Source organism: Alligator mississippiensis, chromosome 8 (genome assembly GCF_030867095.1).
Source record: "Alligator mississippiensis isolate rAllMis1 chromosome 8, rAllMis1, whole genome shotgun sequence".
NCBI lineage: Eukaryota > Metazoa > Chordata > Crocodylia > Alligatoridae > Alligator > Alligator mississippiensis.
This window is the reverse complement of record NC_081831.1, coordinates 77418793-77437733: the sequence shown is the minus strand read 5'-3', so window position 1 is coordinate 77437733 and position 18941 is coordinate 77418793. Positions and strand designations below refer to the sequence as shown.

General features: G+C 40.7%; 1 long non-coding RNA gene across 1 annotated transcript in view; it reads right to left on the bottom strand.

Moving 5' to 3' along the window:
• LOC102563999 (uncharacterized) overlaps positions 1–18941 on the bottom strand; it is a 261609-nt gene that overhangs the window by 53272 nt on the left and 189396 nt on the right. The window contains exon 5 of the long non-coding RNA XR_009464020.1: positions 11458–11566. This is a non-coding gene — a long non-coding RNA (uncharacterized LOC102563999). The remainder of the gene's footprint in view (positions 1–11457; positions 11567–18941) is intronic.

Sequence of the window (18941 nt, the reverse complement as noted above, 5' to 3'; positions counted from 1 at the left end):
TTTAACTTCATGGTAACATCCCTTATCCTTGCAAAAACATAGATTGAAACCCTGCCAGTAATGGAATAGCAAAATGCCAAGTGATCAGCAACCACAAAGGCATTCAAACACTGTGAGAAAATGTCCTTGAGCCTGAACATAAGACAAGCATGTCAATAAGTATACAGATAACGAGAGAGACAAAAGCTTGCGCATACTACACTATTTTCCCTGCAGTAAGCAAAAAAAACCCTGTAAGAAGGCAGGAGAAAAAGAAATCAAGAAAGAAAAATTAAACATGTTTCAAGAAATATTGGCCTTTATTTGTGGCCTCTGACCAAGTCATAATGCTATCGTGGATTGTGAAGGCATCTTTGATGAAGTATGCATATACAATCAAGATACAGCAGGGAGTATTTGTTCCTCTCTAAGAATTGCAAAGGAACTGCACAGAAATCCAAGGTGAAAATGAAAGGGGTATAAATCTTGCAGTAGCCCACATGATAGGGACAGAAATGGAGAATGTGATAGCATCATCTAGCCTAAATTGCTCCGATTCTGTTCCCCTGCTAGTGAAGTCAATGGCAAAACCCTAACAGCTTAAATAGCAGCAAAGATCAGAACCAAAACTCATTCAAACCAGCAGAAACCATATTTGAATAAACAATTCCCTGGTGATGCCTTCATGCAAATGATTTCCATGGGTTCACCACCCATTTGAGCATACATTGCGCTACTGTGTATTGCTTTGTCACAAAGTGACAGAAATTTTAATTCACTAAAATATGTCCTTTTTTGAGTGGACGGAAAGTGTTAGCTTCATCATACCCAGAAAAATCAGCATTCTCCTCTAATTTACCAACTGCTTTCTTAAAAGCCAAACAGATTGTCAGCTCAAAGACCTATATGAAATAAATGTCCTAATGCCAGTTCTTGAAAGGAAAAAAAGCACTATACAACATTTGACCAATATCTCTGGTTTCTTTATTTCAGTGATCCTCAATCAGGATGCTGTAGCACCCTGGGGTGCCATAAGATCCTTTTAAAGGTGTTAGAGCTGCTTAATCTGTGAGGCATGCAAAACACTGACACGTGAGTCGCAAGATAAATCCAGAGATTTCTAATAGGAATCCAGAGTGTCACAAACATTTTGACCTGTTGTGGTCTTTCTGCATTCTTTAAAGCAAAGTAATTGCTCTATTATTTTTTCCATAAATAATATGAAAAGTGAAAGTTTTACATAGTGAATATGGATGGTGAAAGTTTTCCATAGCAAAAGCTAAGACCCGGCATTTTCTGAAGTGTGATTTGAGTCTAATGGGGTTGAGAAACACTGCTTTATGTCATGTGTGCATTATATTCATCAACATGGGCTCAGTTTGACAACCCGATGAGCATTTTCAAGATGTGTTGGGTGCCGTCAAGCTTTCATTGACTGCAACGGGATTTAAAGGCACCAAGCCTACCGCACAGGTGGTGACCACTCGACAGCAATACACCCTCCATGAACTGCGGTGCGTTCTTCAGAAAAACTCTATGCAGGGAGCCAGGAGCTCCAACAAGCTCTGCCTTACACATGAGTCAGTAGCCTTGATTGTAGAGAATTTGCATGCAGTGGAGACAGTCCTTCAAGAGTATGCTTGACTAACATTAGAGCTAATGCTAAACCAGTACTGATGGTACTTGAAGTGGGTTTCATCGAGGCATGCTTAGTTGGAAGAAAGCTTGTTCTAAAGCACGGGTTTAGAAAGTGTCAAGTAGGAGGAATGAAAGAAGGCGTGGGGCAGGAAGAAGAGAAATCCTAAGAGCAATATAAAATCCCTGAGATACTCAGGACTTCCTTTGCTTCATTTTTACTAAAAAGTTTAACCATAAACAATTTTTTTTTGTCAAAATGAGAGAATATTAAAGTCCTGCAGGAGTACGTTCTGTTCCCTGTTCTCTTCCAAATTGTCCATTGATACTCAGACAATGGAGTAGAAAGTTTATTTATACATAGTGTGGCGATTCTAGCCTAGGAGAGGTTGCAAGTATTTTCAAGAACAGGATCAGAATTCAAACCCGACCTTGATAAATTGGCTCAGTGATCCAAAGTGAACAAGATGAACTTCAGTGAAGGAAAGTGCAAAATGACTGTGATTCAGAAGAAGAAACTGAATGCACCAATGCAAAATGGGCAATAACTGGCTAGGGAGCAGCCTTACATGAAAGGATCTGTTGTGGGTGGGTTGTAGTGGATTATGAACTCACTCTGAAGAATGAAATGTTAAAACACACACACACACACACACACACCCTATTCTGTGGTATATTAACAGCCGTGTCAAACACAAAACATGGGAGGTAATTAATTATTCTGCTTTACCTAGCATTGGCAAGGCCTCAGCTGGAGGACTCTGTCTATTTTTGCACATCACGTTGTAAAAAAAATCAAACCCAGAGGAGAACAAGAAGAATTCTTATAAGAGAAGGCTGAAAGAGTTTGGTTTGCTTCACCTGGAAACGAGACAATGAAATTGTAAGAGCCCTCCAAATACAATGTTGTTCTAAAAAGGACGATTAAAGGTGATCAGTGGTTTCCCTGGGTCCACTGCATGTGGAACAAGAAGAAACCAACTTAATCCAAAGCAAAAAGATTTAGTTTACAGCTAGAAATGTTTACCTAATCTCCAAAGTAAAGCATTGGAACAGGCTATCTAGGGAGGCTATGGAATCACAGGCAGAGAGAGGTGTTTAAGGAACTGGTTAGACCATCATTTGTCAAGGATGGTCTAGATCAGAGATGCCAACCATATACCACAGAAGACACGGGCAACATGGCAGGCAAGCCCTGAGCACTCAGTAAAGAGAGACACCAGAATGGAGGCAGGGGGCCTGGATCCTTCCACCTTGTGAAATGGAGCCAGAGCCTTTCTGGCACCCTAGGGCACAGGCCCTATCAGCTATAGATCTGGAGGGGAGAGGGATCAGAGTGGCATTATGGGAGGGTAAGGACTTAACCTGTGGCAAGTCTGCCAAAAAAAGTGGGCCACCACTGGCCTGGATATGCTTATCCTGCCTTTTTGGACACCAGGTCATCCCATGCATTGCAATGTGGGCCTGGATATACTTATCCACTGGTCTGGATATACTTATTCTGCCTCAGTAAAGGGGCTTAGCCTAGATGGTCCTATCCGCCCCACATTTTTATGAAAGATAATCCTGGAGGGAACCCAAATACCAAACCAGTTAATGCTGAGCATGTTCAAATGTACTGAAAATATTAGGAAGTGTTTAGAGAGCTGATGCTATGGAATGGTGACATCTGAAAAAAACTATGGAAAAAAGCCATATTATTGGCAACATTGTCTAAAAGAAATAAAAAAAGAAAAGGGAAGGAAAAACCCTGAAATCATCCATGACTCACCTGACTTTGGAGTCCGATAAACACCTAAAATTCAAATCAATGTCACTAACCTAAAAAATGCTTTACTGAGCTGAGAGCTGAATGAAGGCATGATAAAAAAAAAAAAAGCTCATTTTGTATTAACCTCACTGAATTGTTCTTAATTATAATGTCCAGAATCAGTCTTAACAAGAAAGAAACCTTGTTAAGACAGTCTAGTTGAGCAGGTGCAAATAAAGCAGACCTCCTAATGAATGGCATTCTTTCAGTGTGCTAACCAAGACACAATGTATGATACGATAATGGAGCAGACAGACTCCACTGTCATCCACGACAATGGATATTACTTTCTGTCTTGCACTTGGAATGAACTATGAATTTGGCAACTTCATAAAAACCTGCGTGTGTGGCAGGCAGGAGAGGGGGGGAAGGAGCATCTGACAAGTCGTGTTTAGTGGTTTCCACAGAGTAGAAACTCAACAGGAAAAGTGCAGGTACTTACTGCTGTGGATTGGTGAAAAAGACGGTGTTGTCTACAACAAGTGAATGCATGACACACCATATCAGTTGCTATGATACTGATAACTGATTTTGTTCAAAGCAAGGCATGTCATAGTGTAAGTAAATGCCGATCCCATGAGATTGAATTTCTACAGGGGAGAGGGAGGTGGTGGTGTTGGGTGGAGAGAATCATGGATTTTCAGAAATATTTGAAAAGTCTGTAATTCAATACAGATTTCATTTAAGCACAGAAGACAGAGGAAAAGGTGAATGTAGGCAGTTTTGGTAAAACTCTCCCTCAGTGAGACAAAACCTTCTCAATGAACGATCAATATTTTCCCTGGAGAAAGGCATGGCTTCAGCTTGATGTGATTAACCAACAAAGCCTATTAGTCAATGGTTAGTAAAAACAATGTTGCAGTAATACTGCTGTTAGTATATAAACGGTGTTGCTTCTTGCCTCAAGTGAATACACCAGAGAACGTTTTAACTGAGCTTGACCCACTAAGTAGTTTTATGTGAAAATCAAGTCAAATGCAGTCTATTTTAAGATGAGATTAAATAAAAACCTGTAATTCTGGTCTTAGGGTTCCTTTGTATTATTTCAGTGCAAGTCTGAACCTCAAATGCAGGAGATGCAAAAACACATCAGGAACAAAAATGAATTCCAACATTCAAACAAACACTGCCAAAACTTAGACAGCTGCACCTGCTTGTTACTTATCCATAGCTGGAAACCCATTCTTCTGCATTTAAATATAGCTCCTACACATCCACAAAGTGGAGAAAAAAACCCTGTTGTGGTTTAGCTGGATATTAGGTTTTTAGCTATTATAGCATACATAATTCTGGCCAATTCATGTATTCCTTATTTCAACAAATTGGTGCTTTTATATTAAGAATTTTACATTTTCCAGGGATGCACCTAGCTTTGCAAATGCATCTCCTAAAAAGGGGGAAAATATTAATAATGTACAATTTAATGCAAACTGACACTGGGTCATCATTCTTCCATGTGGCTGACTTTTGCTTGCTCCCATTAGCTTAAGTGTCTTGCTTTACCCATTGTGTCTTAATCAGGGGAACATTGTCAGAGAGTCACTAATTCACAGTTTCATTCAATTGAGATGTAAGAAATATAAACAAAAGGAAATGGTAATTCTAATTATAAAATTGCATGCATGTCACCCATGGGGTGGAAGCTTAGTATGTCTATTCAGGACCTCGCCATGCAACACACTTGTGTTCACATGTACATATTGTCATGCAAAAACATGATCAAGGATAAACCCATCTACAGGCACATGCCTATCCATCAGGTCAGAACATGCTTTGTTGGTTCCAGTGTACATTCATAGTAGAAAAGCTTATATGAAGAGTTTGACGTGGATCTGTATTCACAAAAATCTCATGCAAGATGGTTGTTTAGCCTTCCCAGTTTTGAAATGATCATAAAATAGGAACAGGTAGTAGCCAACATGGAGGATGATTACCATTACAATTGGGTAAATAGATCGTTGATACTAGGATGACACATACAAGTTAAGTACCTATAGGCATAGAAGATTTGGGGGAACCTTATAAAGTTCAAAGTCCAGGTTGAATTCATATCAAGTTGTCCAAATTCTGACCTGGAGCTTTTGCAAACAACCAGATGTCTGGATAAGAGGCCTGAAAACCACTATAAGATACTAAAGCTATCTGGTTTGATTTATTTGAGATTTATTTGCAAACGAGAACTGCGGTTTGCAAACACTCACTGAAACATTTCAGAGTTTCAAAAAGCCTTAATTTTGAAGAGGAGCACAGAGCTTGGCCACTTTGGTCTGGAATGATTCCCTACTATGAGTGTGTATGCATCTGCTTGAAGAAGCACCACACTCATACAAGGCTTCAGCAATGGTGATGGAAATATCTTCATCACAAAGCACATTTTTGCACATGCGTTTTAAGGATATTCTGAAGCCCACATAAACATACTCTGGGTGTGCACTGATGCAAAGAGGGTGCGAGTCAGTTGTAATCCTTCTCCACAGCCTGGAGACAGAGAAACTTCTGAGCTCTTCTGTTCGGTTTACTAAGACCTCTTCAATCAGCAACACCTCTGGCCATCAGATTCACACAATAAACCTCTGCCTATCCAGAACGGGCTGTCCCCAGGCATAGGAAACTTTGACATCCAGTGGCGATGCATAGGAGGTGGACGGGGCTGCACATGTACCCCTGAGAGCACTGGTACACCCCCTGACAGCCAGCATTCCCAGGCAGGGGGGGCAGGTGAGAGCACTGGTGCCCCCGCTGAGAGCGCCAGCCGGGGAGTGGGGGTGCTGGGAGAAGTGATCCCTGTGGTCCCCCCATGGCTAATTGTGCTCACATAGAAGAGTCAGCAGCAGGATCAGGTGCAGGGGACCTCCCCCTGGTTGGCGGGATCAGCTGTGGAGGGACCCCTCTCCCTGGTCGCTGACTAGCTGCTTGGGGGGTAAGTGCCCCCCCCCGACTCAGGAGGCACCAGTCACTCATGCTGACATCTGTTTTGGCCTCTCTGTTTATATCTTAAACTTCCTGGCAGTTCTGCTGTATTTGGGGTCTTCTGCCCTCCAGAACTGGAAGGCTTTTTCCAAAAATAAATCATTTTGCAACATTTGGTTACTTCAGGTACTAGCTGTCCAAGTTACCTATGAATTTCAGTACCCACTCATCTGCTGTACCTCATATCCAGCAATATTGTATTCTTGTTACACATTATTCTTCCAGCATTGTATTAATATAGTTGCTTGCATTGATAAGGTAATCATTGGCCTTTCGGGATTTCTGGATTCCTAGCTGTTTTTTTTTTTTTAAATACTCATCTAAAGTGAAAAGTGCTTGATATTATTGTACAAACATAAAACAAGACCTCAAATTTACATTTCAGTCCTGTGAGCTCTTATCTTTAAAGAAGGATTAAAAGTTAAGCCTCTTTACCAAAATCACCCAACATATTAATTATACACCGTATAAATCATTTAACTGCACACAGAGAATAGACTTTCCTAAAGTTTCACTTGCATTTTCATGTATATTATCGAAATAATTTCTCAAGTAGACATACTTCTCTCTTTAGTAATTTTCCCTGTGAAACTCTACTCTGTTTAATGGATCTATACACTTAATGGATAAAGTGGTAATTTACCAAAAAATGAGCTAATGCACCCACCACTGTTATCCTAAGTAAGTCTATTACAAACCCCAGCATATTTAAGAAGTTGAAGATATTACTATTCCCATGTGCCCTTTATTCAGCCATTAAAGCCAGAACATCAGATGATGTAGTTCAGCAGAGCTCCACTGAAATCAGTGGAGCCATACGGCTTACCACAATTGAGACTTTTGCTCATAATGCTCACCAAGTGACCACAAAGCCCTCCACAAACCTAATATGCCATGATGATTTTTGTAGGAGGAGGAAAAAAAAAAATCTGCTGTTCCCTTAAAAAGGCAGAGGGAAGAAACAATCCTGCCATGGCTTCACTCAAAACCTTGGAAGGAAAAGGGGGGCGCATATTCCCAAACTGCAGAATAATTTATAGTCTCAGGTAAGAGTTGGGTGCAACAAAATGAATACATATTTAGGGGCTCAGCCCTACAAGGTGATTAAACACTCCTGACATAGGATGCTTAGCAAACACTAGGAATTCCCACTGACTTACTATCAGACCAGTCTGTATCTGAACATTTGAGAAAGAAAGTGTGGGTTGTTCTAGTTTTCCCAAACCAGCTTGTTTACCTTAGCTGGGAACATGTTCTTCTTCATGTTCTTGGCCTCATTCATTTGACTTTAAAAGCAAACAGGCTTTTTTTTTTAAGTGTTGAAAATAATCTGTTTATCACTTGCATTTGTTCAGATCTAGATATTCCTACTGGGCGGATTTATGCTTTCGTTTTTAGGAGGGCAAAATTATTGTGATTCAGAGGAAAGGGTGCCCTGAAACTATTATTTCACTAGCCTGAAGTAGGTGAGCATACAGCACTGAATTTATTAAACTACCATCAGAATTTCCATCATATCATTTCTTCAGCAGCTAACTAATCTTTATCATCTACTTGGCCTCTAAAAGGTTTCATCCTTGGCTTCTGATTGCCTCTCAGGTAGATCACCTTCACATTTAGGTGACTCGTTGCAATTTTATAAGCTCCTCCATACCATTAATTCTCTTTCTGACTGCCTTTTCTTCCCACAGTATGCCAGATAGCTTTTCTGTGGAGTCTGAGTCTCTTTAAGTCATACTCAGCTGAAAAAAGATAGTAGACAGTGGGCGCATCTACACGTGCCCTTGACTGTGCATTTGGTACTGCGTAGTCATTTAGTACTTGCTTTAGCAAGTGCAGTACTCCTGGTACTGCTCAGTCCTGGCAGTGCACAGTTATTTTTTAGATGCTATAGTGATGAGCTACAGTACAGTAGCTCATGTAGACACGTCCAGTTAATTCTGATGAAACAGCGTCTGCAAGAGAAGAACCTAAGGTCACAAGAATGCTATTGACTTCAGTGCAATTCTGCTAGCCCTAATTTACATTGGTGTATGCTCAGAATAAGGACCAGAGTATCAGTCTAGAAAAACTGGACTTGGAGTCAGGTCTCCAGATTGCTTGGTCAGCTCTGTCGCTCTGCAGACTTCACCATGTGCATGTGAGGAGATTTTGTCACCTTTTCTTCATAGCTACAAAACGCAAACCCCTACCTACCTGACAGTGGTATTGTGAGCTTGGTCAATGCATGCCAACCCCTTTCAGATTTTCAGATGAAAGAACCTCAAGAAGAATGACATACAAAAAACTAGGACTCTTGGTTCCAAAATGATATCTTTTATTAGATCAACTGGGAAATCACAAGAAAACTCTCCTTTTCTGCAAGCTTTTGGGATCAAAGTCCCTTTGTCAGGCTCTGGGAAAAGTATAGATAGTTTGTCTTATTGTCTCAGACCAACACGTCTACCAAGTAGACCTCTAGAAGAATGATTCATTCTTAGCCAAAATGTTTAATCTTCCCTATATGTAGGTATCCAACATTACAGCTCAGCTATTAAATAATATTAGCCTGATTTCCAGACAGGACCCTGATGCTGATGGGACTTGGGAATGTTCAGGTGCACAGATCAAGCTATTTTTACTCCTGTACCTAAGCAGCAATATCATGAACGGGACTATTTAAGAGGAATTGAGCTGAACCAGTGTTGAAATTGGGGGTGGGCGTGATGGTAGTTTATCTCCCTGTCCCCTTCACAAATAGATGGCATATCCCAATTTTTTCGCGCTAGTTCCTCAACATTTCTCCTCTCCCTAGTGGTAGAGGGCAGTCCAGCCCCTCCAACTCTATTGTTTTGAACTACACTGTGAAACTCCTGGGTGGGTTAAGTGGAATTAAACAGCATGCTATTTAGGAGGCTCCACCACACAAGAACGAACTTGAGTCGCTCTGGTGTTTGCATGTTCACTCAAGTCTTGTTTCACCCAAGTCACCGCCGTGTTTCGTTCGCTGCTGTTCACTAAGTATTATGCTTTTTTCCATACAGAAATAATTGAATCTAGCTCACAGCATAACCCTGGTTTCCTAAAGACCATAAGCTGCTTCATTTTGAATGGCATTTGCTCATAGTATTGTAAAAGATCTCTTTTGGGGACTGCTGCAGCATCAGGGTGCTAAGGGACGCATGTATCTCTGGTCCAATTGACAACACTAATATGGTGCCCGGAGATGGAGCAGACATGCTTCCTGGTATGTTTCTCAAAGAAAATTAAATCTAGGCCTCACCTCCTTTCTGTTTTGTCCAGTGGTTCCCTGCTTTTCTCACCTGCCAACATACTGCTTGCTGCTAACAACCTCTGAGATCTCACAGGCTAAATAGGGTTGTGCCGGGTCAGTCAGGTAGGTGGCAATCTTCCCTCTCAGCCAGTACTAAGCCAATGCCCTAGCGAGGTGTCACTTTGAATGAAAGTAAAGCTAAGGCTCTGACCCCTTCTGCTTCAGCAAGAAACAGGTATTTTGATAAGACTTGGAGTTGCATCCCTGCTGCCAAAGTCAAATTCAAAGTCAGATAGTTGCATCCCAGTTAACTAAACCCATTTGGCAGATCCAGACACTGTTCTTTATGCCCTCTCCCCAAATACAACACCATAATGTTACTGTGTGCTACTGAGCAGCTGCTGATTTTTATAAATAATGCGTTATAGCTCTATGTAAGTATGCATATAGTTTTGGGGGGGTGTTATTAGTTGCTAAAGCAGGTGTAGAAAACTTGGATAGAAACACCTTTATAAATACAAGAGATGTTAACCATAATAATGTCAACTATTTCACTGTTTCATCTCAGTATTTCCCAGGCCCCTCTCAAGATTGTGGATATCATTTGGATTTTCTTGGGAACTCAGCAAGCTGATCATCAAACAGAGAACTCTCTCTAGAAAAAGAGGCTGCGAAAAAGCAGTTGCACTATTTCAAGATAATCATCAGAAAAGCAAGGTGCTCAGACTACAACAAAGATAACACCCCTTTCCCTTTACAACACAGTTGTACAAGCACAAGGTCCACTCAGTCATTATAATTTGTACAATGGTAACTCGCTGCTTTTTCAAGGTTCTCAAGTAATCATGCGATTATATTCCTTCATGTCACTGTTATTTCCTATATGGTTTATTGCTAATGCTTTCCCAGAAGTACAGTGAATTACCTTGTGATTTCTCTCTATAAAAATATAATGGATCCCCTCCTTTGTGACAGATTCTTTAGCATATGCCCTGGGGTGCCATTGCTCCTTTGCTTTAAACCTATTTTTAAAGCCGTAAGTACTGATTTTGAACCCTGAAGTTCTACACAATGTATGAGCTAATAACCACGCAGATGGTGCAAAATATCATGTAGGACCTAATCCAAGTCTAAATGACTTCACCAGAGGTAGGATTAGTGGTATACTGTATTCTGCATTAGATTCACAAACAGTTTCTGGGCTTGGCTCTAGCACTGTTCTATTGCTAAATTTCATGCCCATAAGAAGCTGTTTTCACCACTGGAAAAAAAAAATATGAACACTTTCTAGTAACCCCCTCCCCCCCCCCCCCCCGCCTCCACACACACAATTTTCAACAGTTTTAACTTAATTATTCTTCTTGTCACCTCTGCTGGTATTTATACTGTAGATAAAATGTGATTTTATAACATTATCATTATTTTTGAGCATTATAATGACGTGAAGAATTAGGTTGTCCAAACACTGTTGTATTATTGTATTAAAATTGGCATCCTATGTATCTATGATATTTTTTAATAATTAAGAGATTGGACTATGTCTAATGAAGTTTATGGTCTAATTCCCCTCCCCCCCCAATATATTTGCAACAGAATATGGGAAAATAGACACGACCATACTGACTCAGAACTGTTATCCATCTAACTCCAGCATCCTACCTCTGAGAGAAGCTATTTTCCAGGGTACATTGGTTTCCATTGAAATGTTTTTTCCCTTATGTTTCTACTACCATTTGAGCATTCCTGGCAGAATAAGTTTTACGCCTAGAAACTGCAGAACATAATGCTGAAGAAATCTGAATGAAGTTACCTGGTGTAGCTCAGATGCTGCTGTTAATCATGACCTGGTAGAAGACAGGGTATTTCCATTCAGAGACTGCATATCTGCTTTGCCCAAGTCAGCAGCAGCAGGGATATAGCTGAGGAAATAATAATAAAAGAAAAAAAACATATGTAGCACATAGTATTATATTACCTTGCAGTTCTCATTTTATATATAACATGTGAAGGAAATCAAGCATTTTACCAACCCTAATGGATTGCATCTTATGACACTTCTGTGAGCTAAGCAAGTATTATCAGCTTTTGGCATAGATGGAGAAAGGAGACATGGAAAATGCAAGTAATTCTGTGCCAGGGCTGAGAATTGAACCTCTGCTGCCCTTCATATTGTATGTCCAGCAATGTAGGTTCCTGCCCATGAAAGCTCTTGAGTCTCTGAACCAGTCTTCAAAGTGCCACCATGCCCTGCCTCCATTGTATCATTTATACTAGAGCAGAGCAGGTTCAGACTACCGTCACATGAGAATGGGAACCCAACATGCCCATTTTGTGCTCATGAAGTACTGGAACTCAGGCCAATGGAAAATGGCAGCCAAGACCAGCATTTCAGCCACCAGAACATCCTTTCCCTTTACGTTTCCCTGAACTTGAAAAGAGGGAACTCTCCATTTAGTCGCGAGCGACAACACTGTGATTAAAAGTGGCATTGCCCAAGTCCAAAAACCATGTAACCAATCCTTCCTTAGATGACAGAATGATAAATATAGGTTATACAGGTGTGAGCATAATGCAAGATGAAGCATTATGCTCGCAAAATCTGCTTTCCCCAAACACATGCTTCTCAAGAGCAGGGTTTTCTCCCCATGCCTTCTTCCTCACATTTTTCCCTTAGGTGGGGAAACAGAATCAGAGGCTGCTTTGTTCTATTTTACCATGGTACTAGCTAAATCAATAATAATTATTCTTAAGGATTCATACTAAAGAACTGGCAAACTCGGCTGCTGCAGAGAACATGGCATCATCGGGTATCTTGTGTCCCAGTCCCATAAATGCCTGAAGAGTTTTTTTCGCATTGCCTCAAGCTCAATCAAATGGATATAATTCAGTAGGATTCACACAGACTAGCACTGAGTGTAGCAAAGTTCAAAGTCTGGAACTATACTAGCGGCCTTTACCCCGAGGAGGAGTCCTGCTAAGTTCAGCACCTGCTTGTCTGACCAGTGTTTGCAGAATCGTGCCATTGAAGAATTGATGGCCATCAGTTTTTAAGCATTTATCTCGCCGTGCTGCAGTGCTTGGTTATTTATTTTTATAAGAGTTGTTTTTTTCCTCATTATTTATAGGAGTTTCCTTTCCATGACCAGGAAAAATCAATAAGTCTTTCGATTAGAAGTGAAAAAAAGTGGAAAGGGAGGACGTGACAGAAGTCCAAACACAAACTATCTATGCGCCAGCTACAGAAGTCATCTCCCCCTATTAAAAATGCAGTCTGCCCCACTTTCTAGTCAATGGCCACTTCCAAGGTGCAAACCAACCTTGGCAAGTTCTATTTGTAAATCCCACCAAACAGTTCATTTTCCTCCTTTCACTTATGACAGGAAAGTCTCTTAGACTTCAGTTGCAATTATTGTAGTAAACTGAATCCAAAGTTGGTTTCAATGCATCTTTGAAATCCTTCAACTTGCATTCAGAATATTTCTTCATTATTTTCCTTCACAGATCTCATTCCTAGTCATGCTTAGTTGTGGGCATAAGATTTTGTTAGCTACAATTCAATGAGATTTTCCTGGGTACAATAACATTGAACTGTCTTATTCAATAACTATATCCAGTTTATTCTTGGAGAATGAAAATGTCTTTTTATGATTCATTACAACCTTCCATTGTTCTGTGTACGGTATCAAACATTACACAGAAATTAACTCAAGCGCTTGCCTAAAAGCGATGGTGGGTGAGAACTGAAAAGAGGAAAGTAAACCTGATGCACCAAGGACTGTTCTGCGGGGAGCAGCGGTGTTGTGAAAAGGAAGATGTGTTAAAGTGCAAAGATGTTATTACTGTTTATAATATAACCTAAATCCAGGCTGAGTCAAAACCTATTAAAAATCAGCAGGTGCCTCTGCATTGGCAACAATGGCCTTTGGACCAGAACGTCGATGCTAAGGAAGCAAAGCAACTGTTAGCAGTGAATTAAGGCGCAGGGTCTTTGCAAATATCCATCAAGTCCCACTAGGTTGGACTTGTAGGGAGTTTTCATTTAAATATTTCTTTTCATTTCCAACACGAAGTGCAATTTCAGCAAAAGCAGATTTCCCCCCCCCCCCCCCCCCGTCAGAAACTTTAAAACCTGCCCAAATCCTTCAGATTTCCAGTAGGACAGTCAAAACAAGGTCTTTTGTTTTCCACTGATTTGACCCACTTTGAAATATTCCAGTTCATTGAACTGAACCAAACCATTTTCTTTTGTGTCAGTTCAACTTTAATCTGCATCTGTCTACAGCAGCACAGTGCCTCATGGGGTCTGTAGTTTGGATGACTCCTGCCCCTCATTGTCCCCTCTGGCAAATGACATCTGCCATGATGCAGCACAGTCTTCCTATCAACTGAGCCACGCGGTGCATGCCTGCAGGTGTAGGAAGCTCAGTGTGATCCTAGTTGTAGCTGAGGATCTTGCCAATCTTCTTCAGAGCTTCGTGCAGTGTTTGTGGCAAACTATAACTTGCTGGGTAACTTAATGGTGCTGTGTAGGTAGATAAGGTAAAAACAACAGCATGCTGACTGGTTGAAATAAAAGGATGCATTTGACTACCTGCAAAGAGTTTGCAGGGATATATAATCTGACATAACTGGCAGTGGACAGATTCCCATTGGAAGAACAGCCATTGGCCCATTGAGACCTACACGTGGAGATCTGCCAAGGCAGATCAAGCAGATATATCTTTCAGGTACTTGCTATCATACCATAGTGGCCTCTTTTTCACACAAAATTTTTCATTTACTTTTTTACTTGGATTAATTGTTTTAGAAAAAGCCTCAAAGAGATGGACTTTGAATGAAGGTTTATGCTTAAAAACGAGTATGAAGAACTGCTTTTATTTTAGCAAGAACCAAAGGAGTGGATACCATAGCAATTTTTGCTTCATGGATGTTAACACCAAACTGCCATTGACAGAATTGCCCCCTACTTGATGCATCATTACCATGAATGGAAAACGGTGTGAGCAGTAATCACAAGAGTAGATGTCCAAGCCTCTAATATTTCTTGGAAGGGAACAATGTAACCAAGACCTTTCTCATAGCTCACAAATGACAAGGAGGAATAGAGTTCATATATTAATTTCTACCATGAGAAAAGTCTAAGACGTTTCTGGTTGTACATAAAGTTTCGGTTGATCTCGGTAGGAGGAAGACTTCTCCTCCCAAGTCTCTCAAGGACTGCAAGACTCATGTAGAGTAAGACGTCTAATACAATTATGGAGTCAGTTTTAGAATTTGGACAAAAATCCTTTGGGTTGGAATTTGGTTTAAGACACCCAAGTCCCATTATATATTGCACCTTTACCTTGCCACCCTCCCAAGCCTTTCCGGTATCACACAAATGGCAGTGGCATTCTCTAAATGAACAAGCTTTAAACCTGAAGTGGCATATATTTACACGTTAATAAGTATTTTGGGGCACTTCTTCCTTAGGCCTAGCCTTGGCTGTTGAACTCAGGTCAGCGAGTGTGCAACTTCTTGGTACTGCCCCCAGCCAGGGCCAAATGTGTTGGATCAACCCCCTTGCATAGTTTGGCGTATTCTGAAGGGAAAAGAATAAATGTGGCTGCTGCAATATGTTTGCTTGGATCCAATTTCACATAGTTAGGCTCAAGGATGCTCTAAATTATGCCGAGAAGCCAACAGAACAGCTGTGCGGAAAGGATTGCCAGGTGTGCCGGCTGCACCAGTAGCAGGGACATGTGGGACAGGACCCACTGTGCCAGCTCTTTGCTATTAGATTCTTCCTGTCTGTGTCTAGATAAGATCCTGTATCTGGCATGGCATGAGGCAACTCCTCGAAACTGAGCCTTTAGTTTAAAATAATGTACGCAGATCATAACGACGAAGCTTTTTCTCCCACTGTGCTGCGAATGGTGTATGCCTATTTAATATTTATAGGAATCGTTCTGAACTGTACAGCTTTCATCAATAGGTGGTGCTAGTCATTTCTACATTCATTGTGGACTTTTAGGTTACTTTTCCCACAACAAAGTATGTAGGGAAATTCCCGTCACTGAAGAACTGACAAAAAAATGCTCAGAGAAATGATCACCTCGTCCCATTCAAAGGCAAAGTAAGGTATATGCACAGCCACACAAATGCAGTTATGTCAAATTAATTATGTAATGCCTCTGAATGGAACGAGCAAGTGAATAAGGAGTACAGTAATTGGATCTAGAGATGAGTACAGTTAGCTTGACATAACGTGGTTTGACTGATGCAACCTAACATTAAGCTAGGCAGGTTAACACATAAATGTCTGGTCAACAGTCAGAAAAAAAAAAAAAAAAGATGAAATGCAAGGTAGAGTTTAAGGGAGTGCTGCTTACTTGCTTTGTTTTAAAAGTATGTGACTCAGAAAAAGAAATTGTGACCTTAAAAGTCTTTGATAAATCTTAAGAATTCCCTAGAGATAGACATGGATAACACATTCCCCGCACTACCTGTCGACAATAGATAACCTTAATTCCCCTCTGCTGTTCATTTGAGATGTGGTCTTTAAAAATGAGCCTAATTCTGGTATGGTATTTAGTGAATATTGATCTTGCAGCATGTGTACGGCACCGGGAAGAAGTGAGGCAGCACTCTGAACTGTCATTGTCCCCGTTACATTAGCACAGAAAGGAGCTAGGTCTGATAAAATAAACTTAATTGATTTTCCAGAAATAAATTGTTTTCTTTCAGGGACTGTAAAAATGTATGCACTCAATTCAGCTTATGTAAGTATGCTAATACCAAAGGGCTCCTTTTTCAGAGGGACAGATTTGTTGAGTATCCTGTGATTTATAGAGAGTGATCTACATTTGAGAAAGAGGGCATTGGTAAGGCTGCAGAACGATTGAGTCGCAGTGTTTCTTCCCTAAGATACAATTGCCATTACCCTCCCTCATTACTCTCACAGAGGATTTCTCATTTCTGGAGTCATTTCACTGAATTCAGCAGGACGGCTTGTAAAATTATGTGCTTTTTCATGAGTGAGGGTATCAAAACTGGACTCCTGGAACACATGCCAAGAGAAAAAGGAAAAATGTGGAGGATTTAGCTACTGTGGCATGTTTCAGGGTCACCTTCTCTTGGTTAGCTCTTCCACTGTACTTACATTTTCTTTGATGCCAAGTACCCTGGGGGGGATGAGGAAAAAAAAAAGCTCTTTGCTTTGAATAATCTGCATGTTTATGATGGTAACACAGAACATTTGCTGACAACATTTCTCAACTGTTATGGTGAATGGCTGAGCCACTGGAAACAACATAACTCACTCCCGGCAGGCTGATGCATGGCACTGAGTTTTAACTACTGGCGCAGTCATGTACAACCGAAAATAAACAAAATGGGAGTGCAAAGAACCAGATGCCTCACAAACAGAAGCATATGAGGATTTTTCCAAGCATATTCATTCATGCTCGAGGCTTTCGCTTTGGCATATTCATTTAATGTACGTGAAGCAACACAACATATTCTCAGATGTAGCAACTGGCACATACAAGGCCAATGAAAAAGTTACACTGAAAACACAATATTTAATGCAGTAGAGAGATCTTCTTTCCCTTAGACACACAAAGCCAAATGTCTTTATATTCATGACCTGTCCCAGACACATGAGCAAATATTGGCGCTCTCCTCCTCCTCCCCAAAAACAAACCAAAACTAGAAACTCTAGAAGCTACGACAGTGATTCTCAACCTGGGGGACATGGCCCCCTTGGGTGCCTTGAGATCCTTCCAAAGGTACCATGGGTTGCCAAGCGCTGCTAGGCGTGCAAATGTGATTCGCAAGATAAACCTAGGGATTTCAAATAGGAATCCATACTGTTAAAAGCATTTAGCCATGTTGTGGTCCTTTTGAGTTTTTGCAACAAAAGAATGACTCTATTGTTTGCAGCAGTCAAAAAAAAAAATAGTGTGAACTAAGAGCTGGGGTTTCCTAGAAGTGTCTTGAGTTTAGTGAGCGGTGGCTTGAGTCTAAAATGATTGGGACTGCGGAGCCAGAAGCAGAAATGGATGACTGCGTTCTAAGATGGAAGATTCCCTCCTTGAAGAAGTGGAAGGATACAGGCAAATCTGAGTTGCAAACCAAAAGGGGTAATCCAAACACCCAGGGGTAACATTTCACCTTCAGTTCCCCTTCTATTAGCAAGGAGATAAATAAAGTGGATAAAGACATAGCCCCCATAAACCTGAAATCACAGTCTAGGCAACACCGACCTGAATTTACAATTCAAAATGTTGCCTAGAGAAGTAGGGCAAGGAGATTTGCACCATTAGTTCAAATCTAAGCAGTTAGTTACCAAACATCACTATCATCTCAAAGTGTTTGATGTAAAACCCATATGTTGCTTTCACTTTGAGTCCCAGATAAAACTCTAACTGGCACTAGTTGAATCCAGCGTCTGCTAGAACAGCTCAGAAGCCAAGGCTGGGCATGAAGACAACAACCCTTTAATCTATTCTGGTAATCCCTGCAAAACAGGCTATGGCTCCCCTCCTGTCACCCAGGGGTACCCGATCAGCCCTGCTCCAGCCTTCAAGGTTGTCCATCACGCACCCTCCATGAGCATTAAAAATTCACTCAAAAATTTTACAAGGGGAGAAAAATGAAAACAAAAAGGAGCTTTGACATTCTTTTAAAACCAAACTTCTGTGAATCTGCAGCAGAAACACTGTAAGAAATGATGAGCCTCAGGGTTTTCTGCAATGATTTTGCTTACAGTATCTTTTATATTCATTGCATTCTGCTTTCACATCAGTGAAATGCAGGAACAAGCAATGTACTATATTTTATTGTGCCTCATTGCACCAGCAGTAAGGAGAGTATAAAAGCTGAATGGAAGAGAGACATTAGTGAGTGTATTTCTGCGTTACAACTTCATGCTTTTGATAAAGTCTAACAGACTGATATTTTAACAGCTACACATTGCAATGGAGTTTAATTAAAGGAAAGTCAGAGGCTGAGAAGAATGACCTTATACAATGGCTAAAAGTGGGGTTTAATAATCTCCTTATTCAAATCATCTTGATAAGGACCACATTCTTCCACTTCAAGGATCCCTTGGCATACTGAGAGTATATCATGTCTGTAGCTGCCTGCAGGGTACCAGGTCAGCCCCTTTTACTTATTATTCTGCCCTTGCTTTCTGAAAAATACGTCCTGAAGGATTTAACACCAAAGAAATACCCAGAAATTTTGCTACACAGAGATCATTCAAGCACATCTAAAGCTTTTTAGGAAGCCATGTGAGGGCCCCAAGCCTGC